The sequence below is a fragment of the Corylus avellana genome (assembly GCF_965113065.1).
Source record: "Corylus avellana chromosome 5 unlocalized genomic scaffold, dhCorAvel1.hap1.2 SUPER_5_unloc_3, whole genome shotgun sequence".
In the NCBI taxonomy this organism is placed as follows: Eukaryota; Viridiplantae; Streptophyta; class Magnoliopsida; order Fagales; family Betulaceae; genus Corylus; species Corylus avellana.
This window is the reverse complement of record NW_028290469.1, coordinates 7,528-32,126: the sequence shown is the minus strand read 5'-3', so window position 1 is coordinate 32,126 and position 24,599 is coordinate 7,528. Positions and strand designations below refer to the sequence as shown.

At 35.6% G+C, this 24,599-nt stretch overlaps 1 pseudogene; it reads left to right on the top strand.

Annotated features, from left to right (window-relative positions):
* The first annotated feature begins 3,311 nt into the window (after positions 1 to 3,311).
* Positions 3,312 to 15,753, top strand: LOC148582960 (putative disease resistance protein RGA4; annotated as a pseudogene).
* Positions 15,754 to 24,599: the final 8,846 nt, after the last annotated feature.

Below are 24,599 nucleotides of genomic sequence, written 5' to 3'. Positions count from 1 at the left end.
TTGCATATTGGTTCTGTCCAAGTTGCTGTCAAGCCATTGACTCGACTCGGTATTAATGCTTCTGTTTTGCTTTGTTTGCGTGATGCTCGTTTTCTTGATTTTAAAACCAGCATTATTGGCATGATTCAGTCATCATTATTTGGTGGTCCTGTCCACTTTGATGTTTTCCCAAATATGTCTTTGTCTTTAACCGATGTTCATATTCTGAAAGCTCTAACACTGAATATACTCACATCAGGTTACAATATGGAAGAAGGTAGCCAGTCTATTGCTATCATCTACCGTATTTATTATAAATTGATGAAAACAAATCTTGATCCAAGAGCTGTGATTAAGAATACAGGCGAATCGACTCTGTTGATTCAAAGTTCTACTCAGAATGCTCATATTAAAACTCCAAAAATGATTCTATGGGCTGAGATTGAGTTGCCCAACGAATGGCTTTTGGAAGGTGTTGTAAAACCTTCTCGAGTAGTTAACGATGCCTCTAATCTTGATTACACCCAACAGTATATGGATGGATTTGTTAAAATATATATATATATATACATGCAAAATCTCCACAATAGGGGAGTTCTAAAACTAGCACAGTGATTATATTTGAATTGGTGATTATAAATACTAGCTTAGAGCCTGCGCTAGGCACTGGGTTTTTTTTTTTTTTTCTTATATAATTAAGTCAAAAAGTCTTTAAAAGATTATCGACAACAAATTTTATTTTCTTCTCTTAATTAACAAATTAGCTACCAAAAATGACAAATGTTCATAAGATCATTTTAAACCATAATTTTATTTAATAGCATAAACATACATATCCAATAAATTTAAAAATTCATAAATTTTAGTTCTTATAAATTGAAACGTGTTAAATATTTGTTTCCATATATGTAGTTTAAAATGAAATATAAAGGAAAAAAAAAACTCAAAATAAAAACCTAGATTAATCAATTATAGAAAATGATTGATTAATCATTATATTCCAACAAGGATACCACTTCTCAAAAACATTGTTTTTATATTCCTAAAAGTTTATTATATTCCAACAATGATACCACTGACAAAAATAAAAAGTGCTCTAAAATAAATAAGCATGTTGATATATGATTACAATTATGTTTACGAATTTTGTAAACAAAAGAATGTTGGTAGTTTAATTTTTCTTTTAAAAAAGAAAGAGGTAAAAAACAATGGGAGGAATGTTGGAACACCCAAAAACAAAAATGAACAACAAAAATCAATTAAACTTACAAAAGAAAATTTGTAACTTGTATTAAATAAATTCATAAAATTTGAATGAAACATAATACATAAATTAGAATAAAAATTAAGGACAAAAAAAAATGTAAACAAATGCAAAATACTAATATAATAAAAAAGAACTCTTTTTTCTATATTTTTCTCCATTCCAATGAAATCCACAAATATTAAAAAAGGTTTTGTCAAATAGATTTTTTTTTTTTTTTCAACCATCCTTCACTTATATAAAAGTAAATGAAACTAATTTTAAGACAGAAAAACAAAGACAAAAAAAAAATCTACGATCGGAAAATTGAGTGTGAAATATATTGGAAAAATTGAGTTTCTACGAAAAGAAACCCTCTCACTATTATTTCCTAAATTCAATGTAAACTTTACAAAAGAAAAGTAATCATTTGAATAAAAAATAATATATAAATTAGAAAAAAAAAATAAGGGTAAAAAAAAAAAAAGGAAGAACATGAGCACTAGAAATAAAGATAAAAAAAACGAGAAAAAAAAATGAAAATATTAATATAATTGAAAATAACTATTCTAGCAAAAAAAAAAAAAAAAACTGTCATATAATTTTTCATTGAGAAACAACAATTGGAAAATTGAAAAGAACTGTTATAGGAAAAAAAATATAAAGAAAGAAAATTACAGTAGTATAATTTTTCATTGAAAAACAACGAATAAAAACTCTCATAGAATCTCTCTCTCTCTCTCTCTCTTCTTTTTCTAGAATTGATTGATATAAATAGAAATTAAAAGAAGAAAAAAATAGAAAAAACAAAATATAAGGCACAAAAACAAAAATGGAAGAACATAAGCATGAAAATAAAGATAAAAAAAATATATAAAATGACAATACTAATATAATGAAAAATATATATAATTTTTTTCAACCATCCTTCTCAAAAAAAAAAAAAAAAATCTACGATTAAAAAATTGAGAGTGAAATATATTGCAAAAATTGAGTTTCTACGAAAAGAAACTATCTCACTATTAATATTTCCTGAATTCAATGTAAAATTTACAAAAGAAAAATAATCATTTGAATAAAAAATAATATATAAATTATAAAAAAAAAATAAGGGTCAAAAACAAAAAATGGAAGAACATAAGCATCGGAAATAGAGATAAAAAAAAAAACGAAAATATGAAAATATTAATATAATTGTAACTATTCTAGCAAAACAAAACAAAAAAAAACAAAGAAAAAAAAATTGTAGTATAATTTTATTTTCTTCATTAAGATATCAATTAAATGCATTCCAAATAATATAAAGAGAAAGCAAGAGAAGATAAAAGGAAAAATAGAGAGAGAGAGAGAGAGAGAGAGAGAGAGAGAATTTATGAACATTTTGTTTTCTTCATTAAGACAATTAAATATATTGCAAATAAAACCTATACGTTTTAATTGTCTCACATTGAGATATAAACATAAAGTAATAGAAGATGAAAAGAGAGAATTTGAAAAGCTTTTATTTCCTTCATTTAGACAATTCAATATATTACAAATAAAACCCTTATGTTTTAATTGTCTCACTAAAGGCTAATATCTAAAATACCACGTGTCGCAATTCTAGGCAAGAGAATTTGTGAACCTTTTATTTTCTTCATTAAGACAATTATGTCTCATATTGAGATATTAACATAAAGCAAGAGAAAATGAAAATAAAATCAAATAAAGAGAGAATTTGAAAACCTTTTATTTTCTTCATTTAGACAATTCAATGCATTACAAATAAAACCCCTATGTTTTAATTGTCTCACTAAAAGGCAAACATCTAAAACGCCACGTGTCGCAATTTTAGGTTCTTTCTAATAGGACCAATTGAGGACACGTGTTGCAATTCTACGCACTCTCTAAGCCAAAACTTGGCTTTCATATATATATATATATATATAGATGGTAACAACAACAACTATAACATGACCTTCATCTTTTCCTTAATTGCATAGCCAAAAAATTGTTTCAACTTTTCGGAATGGACCATACTAAATATTTGGGGGTGCTATAAGTTTGCATATTTTTTTCTGAATCAAACCAGCTTGCATATCACTTTAAAATGGGTCATATGATAAAGCAAGTTAGAAACAGACTGGATGAAGTCGCAGCTGATAGGATCAAATTTGGCTTTACTGAGCGCCTCATAGGGACACAATTTTGGCGTAGGAAAAGAGAAGATACACACTCTTTTGTACGTGAGGAAGAAGTCATTGGAAGAGAGGGTGAAAAGAAGGCTATTAAAGAGCTGTTATTCCATTCCAATGTAAAAGATAATGTTTCCATCATTCCCATAGTTGGAATTGGTGGACAAGGCAAGACCACACTTGCTCAGTATGTGTACAATGACGAGGAGGTCCGAAGGCATTTTGATTTAAGAATGTGGGTGTGTGTCTCTGATCCTTTTGACGTGAAAACTATAATTCAAAAGATCATAGAATGTGCAACTAAAAGGAGACCCGAAAGCCTTGAGATGGATTTGTTGCAAAGTCAGCTTCGAGCGGAACTTGATCAGATTAGATATTTACTTGTTTTAGACGATGTATGGAATGAGAATCCTAATAGATGGTTCAATTTGAAAAATCTATTGGTGGGTGGCTTGAGGGGAGGCAAAGTTTTGATTACTACACGTAGCAAAAAAGTTGTAGAGATTACAGGCATGGTGTCACCATATCTTTAAGAAGGTCTTTTCCAAATCGAACCAACTTGTATATGGCCTTAAAATGGGTCATAGGATCAAGGCAGTCAGGGTAAGACTGGATGAAATTGCAGATGATAAGATCAAATTTGGCTTCACTAAGCACCTTATAGTGAAACATGAGTTTGAGCATAGGAAAAGAGAAGACACACACTCTTTTGTACATGAGGAACAAGTCATCGGGAGAGAGAGTGAAAAGATGGCTGTTAAAAACTTGTTATTTGATTCTGATGTAGGAGAGAATGTTTCCATCATTCCCATAGTTGGGATTGGTGGAGTAGGCAAGACCACACTTGCTCAATATGTGTTCAATGACGAGGACGTCAAAAGATATTTTAAGATAAGACTTTGGGTATGCGTCTCTGATCCTTTTGACATGAAGACCATTGTTGCAAAGCTCATAGAATCTGCAACTAAGAAGAGACCTGAAAGCCTCGAGATGGATTTGTTACAAAGATAGCTCCAAACAGAAATTGATAGGAAGCTATATTTACTTGTTTTAGATGATGTATGGAACGAGAATCGCATTACATGGTTGAACCTGGAAACATTGTTATTGGGTGGATTGAAGGGAAGCAAAGTTTTGATTACTACACGTAGCAAAAGAGTTGCAAAGATTACAATCGTAAAGTCGCTGTATCTTTTGGGAGGTCTATCTGAAAGCAATTCTTGGAATTTATTTAAGAAAATTGCATTTAAAGACGGGAAAGAGCCAAAGAATCAAAAGGTAGTAGAACTTGGAAAGGATATCGTACAATAGATTGCACAAGTTCCTCTTGCTATAAAAAGCATTGGGAGTCTATTATACTTCGAAAATTCGGAGAATGAATGGTTGTACTTTAAAAACAATGAACTTTACAAAATTAATAAAAAAGACAATGATATTTTCCCAATACTTAGGTTGAGTTATCATCATCTCCCGCCACAGTTGAAGCAATGTTTGCCTTTTGCTCATTATTTTCAAAAGATTCTGAAATTAAAGTGGAGGTGTTGATTCAACTATGGATAGCTCAAGGCTTTATTCATTCATCAGATATAAACAAATGTCTTGAAGATGTTGGTCACGAGTATTTTATGCATTTGCTTTGTAGGTCATTTTTCCAAGACATAAAGAAAGATATATATGGGGATATTGTCGGATGCAAAATGCATGACCTTATTCATGATCTTGCAGAGTCAATAGTAAGAGCCGAGTGCATAATTTCAACTCCATATGCAAAAAATGTAGTTGAAAAAACTCGGCATGTGGTATTTGATCCTCCATGTGAATTAAGGGATATTATTCCAACTCCCTTGCTCAAGGCAAACATAATGAGAACCCTTCTTCTGCGACTTCCTATATATTATGGATATAGTCAATTAGTACTTGATGGGAATAAGGGAGTTTATGAAACACTTATTTCAAGTTTTAAATGCTTGCGTGCCTTGAATTTGAGTAACTTGAATATTCATGAAGTATCAAACTTCATTGGAAAGTTAAAGCATCTAAGATTTCTTGATCTTTCCTCAAATGAAGATATAAAACTACTCCCCACTTCTATGACTAAATTGCAGAATTTGCAAACATTAAGACTTGACTATTGTCGTGGGCTTAAAGAATTGCCCAAAGATACTAGAAACTTGTGACAAGTGCTAAAATATTCATATTTCCAGCCCTTAACTTGTCTGTTTTAATCCTTTAGTTTTGGTTAATTAGGCAATTTTACTTCCTTTTTGTATTTTCTTTGTTTTATAGGCTTTTGGAAGAAAAGAAAGCGTTTCTGGAAAAATTCCAAGCTTAAATGACAAATTCGGAAGACCTAGAAGATATGGTTAAGCTTAACCAATCAAGGTTAAAGTTTAATCAAATAAAGGAAAGGATTAACTCGGAATTTTTCAATTTGAAGTCAAATCGGATTGGATGCAAAATTGGATTCTTAATACGTCTCAGTATTTTGACCATAACTTTCAGTTCAGATATCCGATTGAGGTGATTCAAGCGGCATTGGAAATCTAACTCAAAATTATACAATTCATTGTGACATATCATTTTCCCAATTCGGAGCTCCGCAAGGCCAAAATCATGCCACAAGATAGGACCGCAATTCTGGGCGAATCCTATTCCGATTTGGACTTAGGTTTTCTTTATTCTAATTGGACTTGGACTTAAATCTTAGAAATTCCTAGGATTACTAGGGCTTCTAGGACTCTCACAAGCCCGATAAATAGACCTCTAAGCCTCACAATTGAATAGACAATTAGACGGAGACGCGTCGGGGGCGCTGTACTTTGTCAAAAATTCGTGTTTTCTGGGTTTTTGCAGCTTTGAACACCAATTCTTTTGTAAGTATTTGATTTTTAATGAAGTTAATTAGTTTCTATATGATTCCGTTTGTCATGAGAGGCTAATTCTTCAACTAAGGTTGAAGATGAAGCCTGACCATTGATTTGTTTTATGTTTTCATGTTTTGTTCGTACAATTCCGACCTTAATGTCGTATGTTCGTGTCAAATTCAATTATGTAACAAAATTGTGTTTGATTGTGCCGAAGTTTGATATTCATTGTGTTTCATCCAACAGATAAACTACATCTTTTAATTTACTTTGGATATCCCTTGTCTTTTGTGCAAAGCATGGATACATTGGATCTTTTGAACTAAATTAGATATGCATTGTCATTTGTCAAATGGATGGATTCATTGAATCTTTCAATAGGAACAATAGAACATGCATAGGTTTTAATTGTTTGTCAGATGTATGAACTAGCACATGAGAATGTATGCTTTAATTTGGTGAGGTGGATTCTAAAAACCTTAGTGCCATTTTTATCTCTTAACAAACTTCGGAACTAGGTTAAAATAGGATTAGTTTAGATAAGAATTAGTTTTCACGACACAATTCCCTGTGGATCGACCTCGCACTTTCACACGCTGTACTGCACACAACTCGTGCGCTTGCGAGTACAATTAAATTTGTACATCAAATTTTGGCGCCGTTGCCGGGGAATTTGTTTGTTTGTGAAAATTTATTTTTGTTTAAATTGATTTTATTTTTCTACTAGTTATTTTCTTTTTACAATTTGTTTCTTTTTTTCTTTTCTTTTTTTTTTCTTTTTTTTTTAATTTTTTTTATCTTTTTTACTTGTTTCTGTTTATAGTTACTAATAAAAAATAAATAAAAAAAAAAAAAGAGAAAAAGTTGTTTGTTTTTGTTGTTTCTGTTGCAGTTCTGCCGAAGGAACTAGTCCCTGCCAAAGCGCTCGATCGCACATCACCTACGTTTGAGCGCATTCGAGCCTAACGCAGCAAGCATCCTGCGTGCTTGCGCTCGACGCTTTAACAGGTGCGAGCGAGCGCACACCTTGCGCCCATCTACGCTTAATTGCACATCACCTGCGCTCGAGCGCACCTTCGCAGACTGCACCAAAACGGGCCAGCACCTTGAATTTTGCCAAACTTATGTTTGGTTCGTTTTGTGAGTTTTTGTTTTGAGTTTTTATTTTAATTTTTGGTATTTTTGTTTATTTTATTTTCAAAAAAAAAAAAAAAAAAAACCCAACCCAACAAAAAACAAAAAAAAATTTAGTTAATGTTTCATGTGGAAATGTTTTTTGTTTAAAGAGTGAGGATAAGCATGAATTTTCCTTTAGGTAATTTTAATGCTACCCCTAGTTGTAGGATACTCACTCCTACCAACTATCCTCACCATTTTCACTCATATGGACCATGTTCATACAGCTCTAACCCTTATCATAGTTCAGGTAATTGCCCATCCTGGGGACAATTTTCCAATTTTTCACAAGAGCAGATGAACACCAACTTCTCTAGTCTGGGGTCTAAATCAAATTTCAATTGCTACACCCCAGACTGGAGCAACCATTCTAATTTCTCGTGGCAAGCTAATGCTACTGGAAATTATGCTCCCAAATTTGATGAACTGCACCATCCTGAATATCCGGAGTTCGACAACCAATCCTCTACCCCTTCACCCTGCAATTATCCTCTACAAGATTTATCATTGGAAAACACCCTCAAAGCGTTCATACAGTCTAATGGCCAAACCTTGCAAGAGCTTAAAAATGCCACCATGGTCAACTCCCGAGCCATAAATGAAGTGGAGAATGCAGTCATGGCCAACACTCAAGCAATTGAAAACTTGGAAGGACAGCTTGGTCATTTAGTTGCTGAACTCACCAAAAGAGAGGAAGAAGAGCTTCAAAGTCAGTTGATAGCTGAAAGGCACTACATGATTGATGAGTATGATTCTAGCAATCCTTATCATGAGCATGTTCAAACCACCACCATACTTGGGAGTGAGGAAAAAGATGAGGAGATTGTTGATGAGCCAAATCTGGAGGACCCATTGGAAAAGTGCTTTGCTCAATTTGGATGTAACATAGACATTGACAAGTTACTTGAGCAAGCTGATGCCTTATTGGACTCCACTCCTAAGATGCGAACTGAAAATGGGAAAACCACTGAGATAGCATCATCTAAATCATCTAAATCATCTTCATCAATGGCTAAACCTTTCATTATGGATAACAATGAAGAGGAAGAGAAAGAGGAGCACTTGGAGCAAGTTGAGCAACAGGAGCAAATTAAGCCTCCAATTCTGTCCAATGACAAGGAAGCGAGTACTGAAGCTCATTCCTTCATCACAACCCCTTTTGAGACACTCCATGAACCCCAAGCTCCACTTATTCAATGTCAAAGAGCCATTTTATGCCAAGACTCTCAAGGATCTTTGCAAACAAGCGAGCAAACCTAGGAACCATCGTCCCAAAAAGATCCTTCGGAGCAAGCAAGTTGGCTACATAAGATGGCGAAACATCCTTTCAGAGGGATATCAAATTCTTAAGAAGAAAGGATGGAAGGGATTGGTCGGACACCCAAATGATCGGGGAAAGTGTGGTCTTCTTTCTTCCTGTTTATTTTATGCACTTTATTTTGGATTTCTTTTCCTTTTTGTCATTTCATTTCTTGTCATTTCATTTTTTGTCTCTAACAGCAATTAATCTTTTGATGTTTGTTTCTATGAGGAAATATTGATGTTAGATTTTGACAAGTGTCTGCCATTCAAGTTTGGGGGAGCATTCTCCTACGTTACACCCGACTTGCGCCGCTCACCTGGTATTGTATCTCTGGACCCATTGGAGACAATGTGTCATTTTAGTTTGGGGGTGGGGTAGACATTTCTCTGTCTTTTTCCTTGATTATTCGTGTTGTTTTGTTAAAAATAAATAAAAAATCTGCTATGTTATTGATTAAGCAAGGGTAACACCTATTCTGTGGTTTGCATGTCATTGGTCTGTTTAGCATTTTGAACACAGTATGCTAGTAGGAATTTGAGTCTTTTGACTCATTGTTGAATTAGAGAGATTTCACATGTTCGAGTTTATCACCACGAGCACACTAGCACAGAATCGGTAAGGTATAAGAATTGACTTGATTAGGGTGTATTTTGAGATAGGTTGGATGAAGTATGATGAAACCTTGGGTTGAAAATAAAATTTTTTTTTAAAAAAAAAATCAAATCAGTTTGAGCTTCTCATTGAGTAACCGGACCTCATGCCTCACAAAGCATTGAGTGTTCGCGTAAAAAGATGAGAAACCTAACCTGGTTGGTTGTATGGCTAGTTTGGCTTCATAGTCTAGTTGATTTGAGTAATTAAGCCCTTAGGGATGTTTCTACATCTAATGCCCTAAAACCATTTGGTTTGGGAGTCTCTGGCCCAACACTTGTTACTTGGGTTAATTAGAAAGCTTAAGGAAGCTAAGCATTGCATAACCTACACCAAAAAAAAAAACAAAAAACAAAAAAATTAAGCCTTGGTTGTTTCATCTGAGCAAATTTCTATCACTTCTAAAGTACACCCAAGTTTGAGAATAAATTGAAGCCTCCGGATTTTATGTTAGTCTCACATTGAACTTATTGGAACATGTGTTGTCTCAAATTTCCATCTTTGAGTTGAATGATTTGTGCTTGTCTTGATGATGTGATTGTAGTGTTCACTATGATAAACCTGCTCATGATGTTAAAAACCATATGTTTGTGTGGAAGTCCTTGTTTATCAAATAACATAGTGCATAAATGTTTGTGGGTATCATTCCTGTTAAACCCTCACGTGACTTCACTCGTCCTCTAGGGATGCCTAGGGGTTTAATAGGCTTGTTGCATACGCTAAATGCAATCGTACATCCCACGAAAGATGGATTTATCTTTTGTATTCTGTTTTTCCATTCTTGTTTTTAGTTTTGTATTGCTAAGGGACTAGCAATATGTAAGTTTCGGGGTGTGATAAGTGCTAAAATATTCATATTTTCAGCCCTTAACTTGCATGTTTTAATCATTTGGTTTTGGTTAATTAGGTCATTTTACTTCATTTTTGTATTTTCTATGTTTTATAGGCTTTTGGAAGAAAAGAAAGCGTTTCTGGAAAAATTTCAAGCTTAAAGGGCAAATTGGGAAGACCTAGAAGATATGGTTAAGCTTAACCAATCATGGTTAAAGTTTAATCAAATAAAGGAAAGGATTAATTCGGAATTTCTCAATTTGAAGTCAAATCGGATTGGATGCAAAATTGGATTCTGAATACATCTCGGTATTTTGCCCATAACTTTCAGCTCAGATATCCGATTCTGGTGATTCAAGCAGTATTGGAAAGCCAACTCCAAATTATACAATTCATTGTGAAATAGTATTTTCCCAATTCGGAGCGCCGCAAGGCCCAAATCATGCCGCAAGATAGGACCGCAATTCTAGGCGAATCCTGTTCCGATTTGTACTTAGGTTTTCTTTATCCTAATTGGACTTTGACTTAAATCTCCGAAATTCCTAGGATTACTAGGGCTTCTAGGACTCTCCTAAGCCCTATAAATAGACCTCTAAGCCTCACAATTGAATAGACAATTAGACAAAGACACGCCGGGGGCTCCGTCCTTTGTCAAAAATTCGTGTTTTCTGGGTTTTTGGAGCTTTGAACTCCAATTCTTTTGTAAGTATTTGATTTTTAATGAAGTTAATTAGTTTCTATATGATTCCTTTTCTCATGAGAGGCTAATTCTTCAACTAAGGTTGAATATAAAGCTTCACCATTAATTAGTTTTATGTTTTCATGTTTTGTTCGTACAATTCCAACCTTAATGTAACGAATGTTCGTTTCAAATTCAATTATGTGACAAAATTGTGTTTGATTGTGCCGAAGTTGGATATTCATTGTGTTTCATCCGACAGATACACTGCATCTTTTAATTTACTTTGGATATCCATTGTCTTTTGTGCAAAGCATGGATACATTGGATCTTTTGAACTAAATTAGATATGCATTGTCATTTGTCAAATGGATGGATTCATTGAATCTTTGAATAGGAACAATAGAACATGCATAGGTTTTAATTGTTTGTCAGATGTATGAACTAGCATATGAGAATGTATGCTTTAATTTGGTGAAGTGGATTCTGAAAACCTTAGTGCCCTTTTTATCTTTTAACTATTGCATTTTGTTTCAGTCTTTGTTTTCAATTTCAAATGTACGACAAACTTCAGAACTAGGTTAAAATAGGAGTAGTTTAGATAAGAATTAGTTTTCAAGATACAATTCCCTATGGATCAACCTCGCACTTGCACACGCTGTACTGCACACGACTCGTGCGCTTGCGAGTACAATTAAATTTGTACATCATAGACACATTTTTCAGACCTTGCCGACAATCAGATTTGAGCCAACCTCTCAAATTTTCAGTATTTTTTTCCTATCTTTCTTTCGCTTCAATGGTATTCCTACGTGCCTAATATCTTGTTTTTTTTAAAATGTTTCTTGCATTTCCATTTGAAATTTATATTCTACAAATGGTAGCATCACATATTGGGTAAAACACTTATGATAGACCAGGAAAGTCTTTCCCATCCCAACTTTTCATAAAAACTCGATAAAAGTTTTACGAAACTCTGGGTTTTCTCATAATCAAATGCAGATTTAGACAAAAAAAAAAATTTATTATTGTTACTGGAGTCTAATTGCAACTCACTCTGTTCATGGATTGATTTTACCTTTTTACTGTTTTCAAAATTTTGAGTTATTGTTGAGTTAATTATGTGGTTTTTTGATGGTCAACAAAGACATGCATTAAAAAAGCAGCAGTTCATGAAATGTGTATGAGATTCATTGGGGGGATTTATGCAATTTGCTTAGATATGTCAAGCTCACTTGTAGACAAAACAATGGACAATATACGGGGGACTTCCGTGATGAGGAAGATCGGGTGAGTAAATGTTGTAAGAATGAGAATGAGCTGAGCGTGTTAAAAGGAGATGTTCAATTAAACATATTTCTCATTTTTAAATAGTATTATTCCTACAATTTGTTGAACACCTTTTTCAGCATTTAGAACTTGAAAGACATGATCAAGAATCATAGCTGTGCATTTTGCATTCACAGGTTCTTTCACTTGCTTGAAAGCATTTTTAACCCAAAAGACAGTGAGAACTTCTGTATCGAAGCTTATATGTGATGCCCTTGAAATTGGTTGAATGCTTATTACCATGGTTGGTAGTGCAGATCATTTAGTGATGAAGACGCAAGGTGTTTCTTCTGAATATGTATATGCCAGGTTCAATATCAGTTATTACTAATCAGAATTAGGACAGCATTTACAGAAAGTTCAACCTGTTTTCTTCAACGACGTGTCCGGATAGCATTTATAGAAAGTTCATTCTACTTGACCTATACGGACAACCAGAAGCAATGTCCAAACAGAATTTACAGAAAGTTCATTATACTTGGCATGTCCGAACATTGAGGGTTTACGCATATGTAACCCTAACCATGTCTGGACACGTACTTATCCCTGTCCAGACACGTCTGCTTAATTGTTGTGCAAATTTCTTTTTAAACGATCCTTATGCACATTCTTATGTATGTATTCAGAGAGCGAATACTGTGAATTAAGAGAGAGATAAAGATATCAATTCGGAGCGTTTGGATCTCTTAGAGTAAAGGTGAGAAATCTCATTCTTGTTTCTATGATTAAGCACTTGAAGTCAATCGGAGTTCTAGTAAAGGAGATCATATAGAAGAATTGTGCCACATGTTCTGGAAATGGCTACTGCGGTAAAAGTCAAGTGGGTCGCTTGTCTTATGCAAGGGAGTGTCAATTGCAAAGGTTTAGTAAGTGTGAACTTCTTGTAATCCTTATTCTTTTATAGTGGAGTGATTTCCTGGGTTTGGATGCCTCGGAGAGATTTTATGTTTAGAGAGTTCTTTAAATAGTTTCCTCTTCGTAACCAAATATCTGTGTTCTTTATTAATATTCATTGTATATCTGTATTTGGTTGATTATTATCTGTTACGTCAGATCTATTTCCGCATACTATTTTATGAAACACCTATACAATCACAATAAGTGTTAATTGGAGTCAATTAGGTTTTCACAATGTTTTAGTATTTTTTTAGCCCATGTTTGCCTATATGTAAGCATTTTTTTGTGTAGGCCCCTTTAGCTTTTAGGCCATCTTGTTTTTTAGCAGTTGCTTATGAATATTTGCTGAGGATCTAACAGAAAAGTAGATTTGTTGGAGGTTTTTTTTTTTTTTTTTTTTTTTTCTTATCTTCCTAATAAAAGAAAAGAAAGTCCAACTGGGGTTCATTTATCAATTATCATATGCCTTTTCGGTGGTCGTCCGTTCTATTTTTAACTTGTTTGCCAAAATGCATCAGGTAAAATAAAAACTTGGTCACATAAATCACTCAACAACATTCCCCACGAAGTAGAAAACCATATCTTATTCAAGACCTTATGAATGGTTCAGTTTATGGTGTTAAACTTTCATTAATCTGATTCCAACTATTTAGATTGTTAGTTCTTATAGTTTATTGGCTGGATTCGTTTGATCAAAATACTTGTGCTTAACATGTTAGTTTTATATGTGCAGTGCGCAATATAGTAAAAGTAAGTGAAACCGAAGAATCATAGAGTGCTTCGTCTGAAGCCTCGGCTGCGCCACGTTCGGACGAGAAGATTGAAATTGATTTCCAGATAGCCCTGTCTGCAACTTCATCTACAAATCGTCTGGACGAGATAGCTGAACAAGAAAACCCAAGATCCTCATCTGCAATCCCGTCTGTAAGCCGTTCGGACACGCCGCCAAAAGAACTAGGATTTAACTCATTTAACCTAGTTTCGTCCGGACGAGCTTACTTACCGTCCGGATGCCCTGTGTATTTTAAAACTAATTTCAAAAGAGTTTGTATCGCACTAGAATAGGGGTCTTTAGTCTATTTACATGGATCTCTACTGATACGTACAACTACGAATTTTGCATCTAGAGTTCGGCAATTTTGTGCTAAGAGATCCTTTGGTTATAAAGCGTTAATTCACTATCTTAGAGTAAGGATCATTTGATCATCATCATTGATAAAGCAATTGAAGTCAACCGGAGTTCCGGTGAATGGTTTAGATGAGTTGAGAGGAGGCTTATGGATCAAGGGTTTAGAGCACTCGAGATCTTCTCCATTAGAAGCAACGATTGCAAACTTGGAGAGGAAGCAACAACTTCGATATCTAATATTAAAGTGGGACCCAGAATCTTGTGATGAAAGTGATAAGGCAATTGCAAACGATGAACAACTGTTGCAAAACCTTTGGCCACACCTAAATTTGGAATTATTATCTATTACTAGATACGCAGGTGTGAGATTATCTAGTTGGGTGTTCTTGCTCTCAAATTTGACTTCTATTCAAATATTGGATTGTAAATGGCTTTAACATATCCCACCATTGGACTGATTCCCTTTTTTGAAGAGTCTTTCGCTTAAAAACTTAAGTGAGGTGGAGTACATAAGCAATGATGGTAGTGACGTGTCCTCTTCTCAACTCAAAATTCTCACACTCGTTAATTTGCCAAAGTTGAGGGGATGACGAAAGACAAGGGAAACAGATCATCTTCCATTATTCCCTTCATTTCCTTCCCTTTCTCATTTATGTATCGAGAATTGCCCTATGATGTTCCTAGCAGCAGGGAGCAAAACAACACCCTCCTCTTCCTCTCCCCTTTCCGATCTCTCCAAATTGAAGTATCTTTATCTTATGGAATTATAGCAACTTGAATATCTGCCACTAGAGTGGCTGCAAAAACCTCACTTCTCTTGAGACCCTGAAGATTTGGAATTGTTGTAAAATGCGAATATCCATGTCTCTGCTCTTTCAGCATCTTACCGCACTTCAAGATCTATGTATTGTTGGCTGTAAGGCACTTATCAGCAATGAGAATGAAGATGGCGCACATGGCCTTGGACCTACAAGATTTGGTCATCTATCTATTGTAGGCGTTCCAAATTTGGTTTCTCTCCCAAGAGAGCTAAGAGATGTTACCACTCTGCAAGGGCTTCAAATTGTGGATTGCCCTAGTTTGGTGTCTTTTCCAGAGTGGATAGGCGATCTCACTTCACTTCAGGAGCTTGGAGTCGTAAATTGTCACAATTTAATATCACTGCCTGAAGGTATGTGCCGCCTCGCCTCTTTACGTCGTTTGACAATTGCGGAGTGTCCTTGGTTGGAGGAAAGATGTGAACAAGGAAGGGGAGAGGATTGGCGCCAAAGATTGCTCACGTCCTAAACTTTCGAATTGGTGGAGATGGTCATCGTAAAGAATGGACAACAAACCAAAGTCACCAAATCAATCAGGTTTTTAAGTCACCAGTGAGACTGTAATTTTCTTCTTCGTTTTAATCTGTCAGGCTTTTGATATATATCATATTTGATTACATATGCAGGACAAATTTATGGCTTTTCATAGAGACGCTTCTTCAGCCCGTACCAACAATTAGATCTGTGCAAAGCTCTAACATTTGCAGTATTGTTTCCTAACTTTCACTTCAATGTCATTTCCAGTATTATCTTCTTTTTCTTTTTCAAATATTTCTTACGTTTCCAATTAAAATTTAAATTCTACAAACGGTAGCATCACGTACTAGGTAAAAGACTTATAATATATCAGGAAATTAATCCCATCCCAAATTTTGAGATTTAATACAAATTTTGCATTACTGTGTTAGGATTTTCTGGGTGTTAAATGTAGATTCGGTAGAACGATTTGGTCACTCTTTTCATTATTATTGCTATTGAAGCCTAAATGCAAGTAGCTCCGTTCATGGATGAAATGTACATTTTTATTATTTTCATTGGAAATTTTTGGGTTATTGTTGAATTTATTATTTGGTTTTTTGATCGAAAGCAGCAATTCATGAAATGAGTTGTGGGAATCAAGTGGAGATTTCCATGTTCTGTTTGGATATGGCAATCTCGCTTCTATAAAGAGATTGAGCTTGACTGGTAATACCCACTTATTTCGAAGAAAGTAGAGATAGACAAGAGACTTGACACACGTTTCTCTCTTTTTTTCTGATTGCGGAATTGTATTAGTGACGACAGTTCTCAGAATTTGCTGCATCTTTGACTTCTTTAGGTATAGAATAGAAATTCGTATACCGATGTTAAAATGTCAATTCTATTCCTTCTTCCTTATTCACTGTTTTGATATGTTAAAATGTCAACACATACGCAGAAACAATTGAAGCACTGACATACAAGGATTTAATGTTTGGAGCCAACTCGAAAGTTATTCACTCTGCAATAAGTTGACAAGCTGGGAATTAGATCTTACAATTGCTTTGTTGATCTCTTCGAAGGCATGTCGATGTTGTGGTTGGAAAACCAAACCAGGAAACCACAATACTCCTGGAATGGCATCTTAAGGATTGGGCTTGTAATTATCTTCTCAAAGACCACAAGGTGCTGAAAGTGGATCATACATATCACTTGCTGAAAACGACTGCGTTTGATCCTTTTCATCTTGCTTTTTAAGTTCTGGCTTGTGACTTCTATTTCTCTTTGCCCCTGGTTTCCATACTTCTGTTAGGGATGGCCACACCCTTGACTCAATGGTTGTGCAAACTCCACAGAATAATAATGGAATGATAAATGCAAGAGATCAACACACAGCATTTACGTGGTTCGGCAGTGGGCCTACATCCACGGAAGTAACTCCAATCAATCCACTATAAACAACTTGTTACAATGGTGTTTACTCAAGTTATGCAAAACTTGAGTTAATACAGGAGTAAAACAATACAGAGAGAAACAACTTCTGTTGAAACTAATATACACTCTCAGTGGTGTATTAAAACACTATTTTCTTAACTCTCTCTCTGGAGTATAACTGAGGCTCTCTTGACTTCTCTTCTTGTGTGTGTTGTGCTTGATCTTCCTCAACCATCAATCATCTTAGGCATAAGACCCCTTGGCTATTTATAGCCAAAGTTAGAATCATCTAGATGATGAATTTAGCCCCAAAGTTAGAACCCTCTAAATGAATGAACTTGGCCCCCAAGGTAGAACCATCTAGATGATGAAGACAAATTGAGAACCTTCTAGATGAATAGAGAATCATCTAGATACATCTTGAAGAGAACCTTCTAGATGGATGGAGAACCATCTAGAATAAATCTTTGAAGAGAACCTTCTAGATGGATGGAGAACCATCTAGAATAATCTTTGTAAAGAACTTTCTAGATGGATGGAGAACCATCTAGATAAATCTTTGTATGACTTGCTCCATTTTGTTTGATCAAAATCTTATCTTAAGTAGGGAAAAACCTTGTCGGCAGCCAACAAATCTCCCCCTCCCTACTTAGAGGAGCAAGCCACAACTAACTTCACTCACAGGAAGGTTAAACCGGATAACTGAGAACATAGCTCATGCTTCCCAGTCAGAACCACCTTAGTCAACATATCAAGGGGATTCTTTTCTGTATGGATCTTTTCAAGCTTCATTTGCTTCTTGTCTATCGCCTCACGTAGCCAATGATACCTCACATCAATATGCTTCGTCCTTGAGGATAAATTGGAAGTACCCTTCAGATATCTTAAGATCCATTTCATAGCTTCTCAATAGTCTTTGCCCAGATTTGGGAGAAATCTACTGATAGTACCTACAGCATGTGCAATGTCTGGTCGTGTGCACACCATGGCATACATAAGACTCCCAACAACTAAGGAGTAAGGAATGACCTCCATTGCTTTCTTCTGTGCAAAGCTTTTATCTACTAACCGTGCTTTGTGCTTTGCTAGCTTTCCACTGCTATCCCTCTTTAGCTTGAACACCCACTTGTTTTTCAATGCTTTTCTGTCTTTAAGAAGCTCTACCAACTCATAGGTATCATTTTTCTGCAGAGAATTCATCTCTTCTTGCATGGCGTTTACCAGGCAGATTTTATCCTTATGAGATTGTACTTCTTGGAAACTCTCTGGCTCCCCCTCTTCAGTAAGCAGAATATATTCTGAAGTAGGATATTTGGATGACGGTCTATGCTCTCTCGTAGATCTTCTAACTTGAGATCTTGAATCTTCCTGATCATGAGGATGCTCCCTCTGCTCAGTATCTTCATCATTATCAAGCAACTCCGACTCATCACTGCGAGTCAATTTTGGTGTAGCATCATGCAGAACTTCCTCATCTAGAGTATGCTGAGAAGGACTGGAAGATAAATCAACTATATCTTCAATCGCAGCTTTAGACTTCTCAGGTTTATCTGCATCACCATAGAATTGATCTTCATAGAAAACCACATCTAGACTTCTGACAATCTTCCTCTTGATTGGATCCCATAGCCTGAATCCAAATTCTTCATTTCCATAACCCAGAAAAATACAGGGAAGTGCCTTGTCATCAAGCTTCAACCTGTTCTCCTTTGGAACATGTGCAAAAACCTTGCACCCAAATACCTTCAAATGAGAATATGAGACATCTCTTCCACTCCATACTCTTTCCGGTATGTCAAAACCCAAAGGAACTGAAGGTGAACGGTTGATTAAATAGCAGGCCGTCAGAGTGGCCTCTCCCCAAAATGACTTGTCTAATCCAGCCATTTTGAGCATGCATCTAACTCTTTCTACAATGGTGCGGTTCATCCTCTCCGCAATACCATTGTGTTGTGGGGTGCCTGGCACAGTCCTTTCATGCCTTATTCCATGCTCTGAGCAAAAGCTTCTGAATTTCTTCATAGTATATTCTCCTCCGTTGTCAGTACGGAGACACTTCAATTGCTTTTCAGTCTCTCTTTCAACCATGGCATGGAATTGTTGAAAGATATCAAAGACTTGATCTTTTGTCTTTAATAGATAGACCCACACTTTCCTTGATGCATCATCAATGAATGTGACAAAATATCTATTGCCACCCAAGGTTGGAACTTCGATAGGTCCACAAACATCTGAGTAGACCCTCTCCAGAATAGTAGATTTCTTTTGTGAAGACGTTGCAAAAGAAACTCTATGCTGCTTCCCGAATAAACAATGTTCACATGGATTAAGAGCTTTACCTTTGTCAATAGGAATGAGCGACTTCTTTGCCAAAATCTGCAGCCCTTTCTCACTCATGTGACCCAGCCTTTTGTGCCATAAATTTGGAGATGAACTATCTTCCACAACGAACAGCTCATCACGACACACCTTCATATGTGTCTTGTATAATGAACAAGACTTGCCTTTAGCCACCACCAAAGATCCCTTGGTGAGCTTCCAAACTCCTTTGCCAAAGTAACTTTCATACCCTTCTTTATCAAGGATATTCCTAGATATGAGATTGAGACGCAGGTCGGGAATATGTCGAACATCCTTCAAAATCAATGTACACCCGACATTGGTTTGAACACGGATGTTACCAACCCCAACTATCTTCGAGTTGCTAGTGTTACCCATTCTTACCATACCAAAGTCTCCTGCTTTGTATGATGTGAAGATCTCCTTGTTAGGAGTAGCATGGTAAGAGGCAGCGGTGTCTACAACCCACTCCTCATCATTACCCGCAACATGCAAACAATCCCCAGCGCCATAAGATAGAACTACCACATCTTGCCCCGAGCAAGTGGCAGTTGTATTCTTTTCATCATCTTTCCTTTGGCTGAAGTCAGCTTGGTTTTGTTCTCGCTTCCAAGCATAGCAATTTCTCTTCATATGACCCTCCTTGCCGCAATGATAACATTTTCTTCTTTCAATGGACCTCCCTCTTGACTTTGACCTTCCTTTGGATTTATCACAACTCTTGAAACCTCTGTTTTTGCTTCTGCCACTGTTCTCTGTGACAAGAGCTTGTGCACTGTCTGTCCCAGCAGCCTGTCTTCTGGTTTCTTCATTGAACATGCTGCTTGTGACTTGCTCCATGGTCATCGTGCCATCGGGAGTTGAGTTACTCAAGGACACCACCAAGGTTTCCCAGCTATCTGGTAGAGAGCTCAAGAGCATCAAAGCTTGTAGCTCCTCATCAAGAGTCATCTTCATAGTGTTCAGTTGATTTACGATACTCTGAAAATCATTCAAATGGTCGGAAACTAAAGCACCCTCCTTAAACTTCAAGTTAACAAGTTGTCGAATCAAGAAGGCTTTCTTTACGGCTGTCTTTCGCTCATATCTTGCTGTCAGCTTCTTCCATAATTCACAAGCATTGGTTTCATCGGAAATATGATGGTATACTTTGTCATCCACCCATTGCCGAATGAGACCAACTACTTGTAAATTTAATTTCTTCCACTCTGCATCTGAAGTCTCCTTTGGCTTGGCTGTGTCACCTTCAATTGGAGCATACATATCTTTATAGTAAAGTATGTCCAACATCTTGTCTTTCCAAAGCAGCCAATTACTACCATTTAGGCTTATCATTCTGCTGCTTGTACCGTCCATTAAAATTGCACAACAATCTTCAAATGAAAGACGTCGGTGAATAGTACCGTATCACCGTCAGCCTGGCTCTGATACCACTTGTTAGGGATGGCCACACCCTTGACTCAATGGTTGTGCAAACTCCACAGAATAATAATGGAATGATAAATGCAAGAGATCAACACACAGCATTTACGTGGTTCGGCAGTGGGCCTACATCCATGGAAGTAACTCCAATCAATCCACTATAAACAACTTGTTACAGTGGTGTTTACTCAAGTTATGCAAAACTTGAGTTAATACAGGAGTAAAACAATACAGAGAGAAACAACCTCTGTTGAAACTAATATACACTCTCAGTGGTGTATTAAAACACTCTTTTCTTAACTCTCTCTCTGGAGTATAACTGAGGCTCTCTTGACTTCTCTTCTTGTGTGTGTTGTTCTTGATCTTCCTCAAGCATCAATCATCTTAGGCATAAGACCCCTTGGCTATTTATAGCCAAAGTTAGAATCATCTAGATGATGAACTTAGCCCCCAAGTTAGAACCTTCTAGATGAATGAACTTGGCCCCCAAGGTAGAACCATCTAGATGATGAAGACAAATTGAGAACCTTCTAGATGAATAGAGAATCATCTAGATACATCTTGAAGAGAACCTTCTAGATGGATGGAGAACCATCTAGAATAAATCTTTGAAGAGAACCTTCTAGATGGATGGAGAACCATCTAGAATAATCTTTGTAAAGAACTTTCTAGATGGATGGAGAACCATCTAGATAAATCTTTATATGACTTGCTCCATTTTGTTTGATCAAAATCTTATCTTAAGTAGGGAAAAACCTTGTCGGCAGCCAACAACTTCCACTTCCTCTTGACTTGGAATTGTGCTGTTTTCACTCAACTCACTTCTTACTCAAAAAGTCTCATTTCACAACAGAGGCCAAGAAGGGAGATCTAAAGGGAAGCTTTTTTTCCTCTTAAGGGAAACCCTGGGAAAGAGGTAGAGCTGGAAGTGGTGCCCCCTCAAGAATCATTTGGGTATTTATTCAGATTTCTATTTTAAAAAAAAAAAAAAAATGTGTTTGATAGCTTTGTTTGGATTAGAAGCACGATGTTGAGATTTAAATCTGGACATGCACAATTAGTGATTGAATATTTGGATTTATTATCCATTTGGTTAGTGAGAAAAGCTAGGAGGGGGAAAAGAAAATATTTTATAATTAAAAAGTCTTGAAATTTCTAGCATTTGGAGCCAACAACTACAGTGAATGCTTACTTGAAATGATGAGTCAAATTTTTGCAAGTGAAAACAACATTGAACATTAGTAATTGGAAACCTTATTGTGCTTTTCTTTCTCACTCATCAGAAAAATGCCAAGCAGCAACAGTTGAGATTCATTCATCAAAGCTTGAATGCATGTGATTGGTTACATCGTAGAGATAGAAATTAATATCATAAGAACACTCCAAATATGGGAGAAAACTAATATCATAAGAAAGCGCATACCCTTTTAACCTCAGTCTCTAAATTAGTCAAATACCATCAAACCATTATTCGTTGTTGTCTTTTGTACCAAGTATGTTGATTTTATTTTATCTGATTATGCAGGAAGCAACAGGAGCTTTGAATATATTAAAACAGAGCTTTGAATACTAACATAGAGCTACTTTCAGATATGCATCTCACCTACTAATTTCATTTTCTGTAAGTTGTTGCCTTGTTGACCTCATTATATCATCTTCTCCATATATGTGAATTCTGAGCTTTTCAATTTAGCAAAAGGAAACCTATAAAATTACATGCAATTACTTTTTATCTTTATAAATAATTGGTATATACCTTGAACATTATGACAGTATGTCAACTTCTTTTTTTCTAAAATTTTCCATGATATTAACACTTGACCAAAGAGTCAAAAGACAATGCTTGTACAGTTGTACTTTCAGCATTACTCTGTACCCCTTCAATTGTTCTGTGAACACATGGCTTTAGTTGTTGCATTTCCTGGTTGATGCAACACTTTCCCTCACGTGTAAACTTAAATTTCCCCTTAAAATTGAACACACCCAGGGTTTGGTTCATGCTACTTGTGTAAGGCTATGGTGTTTCTTTTATTATGTTTTTTATGTAATTGTTTTCAACTACTTCTGTGTTGGTATCTTAGAGTCAGAGAGGTAAATAGGTGCAACATCTATGTATAGACAGTATAGTGACTACAACTTGTTTTGGATTTCTGCTCATCTTGTGTACAATAAAATCAGCAAATGCTTTGAAATTTAAGTTGCTGAACGGAAGTGGGTACATGTCTTTAACAAATGCTTTTGATCATCATCTCTGAATTAGTGGCAACCTTTGCTGTAGTTGAGCTTTTTGAGCGTCAGGTTATTAGTCAAATATAGGAGGTAGAGCTAGAGATGAAGGCAAATATATATATATATATATATATATATATATATATATATATATATATATTTTCTCTATTATGGTTAAATTATGATGGCTACTATGATGCCGAAAAATGCCAATGCTATTACTTCTTCCTCATTCACTTCTGAGGGTTTTAATATTTGGATGAACTTCTGATTTCATGTGCAGAACCAATTGAAGCACTATTTAAGATTTGGAGACAAGTCAAAACTTCTTCACTCTGCAACAATGCATTAAGTTGAGAAGCTGGGAATTAGATATTGTTACTTTCGTCAGTACGATTGTTCATTCCACATTTGATTTCTTAGTCAAAACTACTCCAAGAATACGATGTCTTTGCTGCTTTGTTGATCTTTCCAAAGTTATATGGATATTGTGGTTGGAACACCAAATTTGGCAACTATGTTGCTCTTGGAATAGCATCTTAAGCATTGGGCTTGTAATGTCTTCTCAAAGATCGTAAGGATTTGAAAGTTGAAGTGGTAGGATGCTTGACAGTGGGAGGATCTTGAGGTTCTTGGGAAGAGGATCTTGAGGCTTCTCATTCTGTGTTCTTCATCTTTCTTTCAAGTTTTGTTCTATGGTTTCCATTCCTCTCTGCCATATGCCCCCATGGTTCTACTTCCTCTTGGAACTTGGCTCGAGATTGTTCCTTTTCTACTCAACTTGCTCCCTGGTTGAAAATGTCTCAATTTGGCAACAGAGGCCCAGAGAGCTCTAAAGGGAAGCGATTTTTTCCCACTAAAGGAAACCATGGGGAAGAGCCAGAGCTTGAAGGGGTGCCCCCTCAAGAGTCGTTTGGGTAATCATCCTGATTTCTGTATTTTAAGCCCAGAAAAGTTTGGAGAAGAAAATAAAAGATTTTATAATGCAAAATGTCTTAAACACGTGCAGCATGTTGATTTAAAATAATCGACATGCTTATTACAGTATTATTATTTAAAATAATACTACTCTATATTGTTACCTTTTGTCTCACGTATGTTGATTTAATGATATCTGATTATGCATGTGAAGCGAAAGGAGCTTTGAATGCTAAAACAGAAAATGATTTTTAGATATGTGAATTCTAAACTTTTCACTTAACAAATAGAAACCTATAGTTGCATGTAATGATTTTTATTATCCTTATAAATAATTGGTCTATATCCTGGATGTTTAACTAGGGTCCTAGTTATTGCATTACGTTTTTAATTTTAAGATCCTAGAACTCTCACCCCGTTGTGAGAGGCAGGGTATTACATGTTACTTAAAAACGTATGTCCACTTGTCTGGTTCACACTCAGAAATGCTAAAGGATCTAGGTGGGACATACTTCGAGCTTATATGCTTGCAAGAATTATGGAGTTAAAACAGGTTGCAGACTGATGGATACTCAAGGTTGGGTTGAGACGGGAATGGGATTTTTGTAGGAGAGACCACAATAACTACTTTCGGGTAAGAGAGGCCACAAAACTCCAAAGAGGATGGGATGATAGCACAAAATTCACAAATAAGTTTTCTGCTTTTCATTAATCACAACTAGTT